Below are 1,917 nucleotides of genomic sequence, written 5' to 3'. Positions count from 1 at the left end.
TGCCGGTCCAAATCGCATATTCGAGAAACGGACTTGTCACATACCTCACATTTATATGTCTTTTTCTTTTTATGAATTCTTTGAAATCTTTTCGATTTTTTTCCTTTTTACTTTGGAGGCAACTTTTCAAACCTTTTTTCTGACATTCTAAGCCTTTTCCTTCAGATTCTGATGCACACGAAATTAAGAAACTGCTCGTATGTGGATTCTTTGAAACGACTAGAGACGTATTTCCCTGGAAATTAAGTCCAGACACGTGTGGTGAAAAGTGACCTAAAAGTTTAAAAATCTATAGATTAAACAAATAATACAAAAATCCAAACTCTTAAAACCGAAAACAAATACATATCTTTCAAAATGTTTTGAAAGTCTACAGAGTTAAAAACAGAAAAAAAAGTAAATCTTTTAATAGGTTTTAACAACTAAGTTTATTTTCTATCCGTCTTTTATCCCTCATTGTGATACTTATATTAGCTTTTAAAATTAGTGATTCTAATACAACGAAAGAGCGCAAATGAAACCATAAAAGATCAAAAAGCAAACCGTAGTGTAAATTAAACCATTAGTGAAGGAGAGGAAATAATAAAATAAATGTCAGGAATTATTGTAACAAAAAGAGGAAGAACTAAAAGAATGCACATAATATGTTGAATTTAAAATTTTTGGTAGCCACAAAGCTTTGGATTTAAAAAAAAACGAAGGATGTCATGTTTTCCTCAGGTCTTACAAATAACAGTTCAAATAGGGATAAATCTTTTTAATAAACATTAAAAAACAATTTAAAAAAAATACAGATATTTCGGTCAAACATAGTGACAACGCCATCAGCATTCGGTTACTTTTGAATCGTTTAAAAAATTTCCTTTGTAACAAAGAGCCAGGCTGGAGTACCTTGCAAGCAGATTTATTTGCTGTGCTATACTTTTTTTTATAGAGACATGCACATATTTTAGGTTCAAAATTTATATTGAACTGTGAACAATAAATACGTTGTTTTAGTTCACTGCGCATCGGCTATAAGCAAATTGTTAAATAAAAAAATATTTAGGCTGTGACTGATAACTGGTCACAGGTGACTGATAACTGATGATTGAAAACGGAACTAGTAACAGCTCATCATCGTGTATTTACATGCAGAAAACACGTTTGTTTGGTATAAAATTTTCACTAGGCTCTGATCGTTTGTTTCGATTTTTTTTTCATCGTTTTTCACTTTTTGGTAAAAGGATTCATCTCTCTGAGGAAAACGTGACTTTCGTCTTTTTTTAATCCAACGATACTCGCTATGTTCTTCTAGCTAAATATTTAAAACAACTCGTTCCTAAACAGACAAAAACTTTTGACTTTATCTGCACAAAATGAATTCAGTACATTTGTTTGAATCTAGTGTTTTCAGTAAATTAAAATTCTACACTAAAAATTACTGGTAGGCAGTTCAAATAATAACAGCTGAATTTCTTTTACTTTCAAATTCACCTCGGAATCAAATTAATAGACCGATTTATTTTTTTATCTCTTGATTTGAAGAAAAATATCCACTATAAATATGGATTATAAAATTTATGTAGAGACATAGTTTTAAGGCTTATTATCAAGCCTTTTGAAAACAAAAAAACCTGCTAAACTACTTTCAAGTGAAAATTTAAAAATATACATCAAAGACTACCAGAGCGGTTCGTCGAACACCTGCACATTGGAAAAACATAAAAAAAAAGTTCCATCTTAAGATTAAGTCTCTTTGTCTTGTTTTTGTCCAATAAAATAATATCCAATACATTTCAATGAACAAAATACAATGTTTCAGATATACCTTCATTGTTAGAACATTTGCGTTGCAATTCTTGGGTGTTGTATTCAAATTTACATGGTCCTGAAATGCTAGGTAAATTCAGCAAGGGAACATCTTCACGTTTTGGT

This window comes from Artemia sp. Qi Xiang Cuo, chromosome 10, assembly GCF_049724085.1.
Source record: "Artemia sp. Qi Xiang Cuo chromosome 10, ASM4972408v1, whole genome shotgun sequence".
Lineage (NCBI taxonomy): Eukaryota > Metazoa > Arthropoda > Branchiopoda > Anostraca > Artemiidae > Artemia > Artemia sp. Qi Xiang Cuo.
This window is presented reverse-complemented; position numbering follows the sequence as displayed.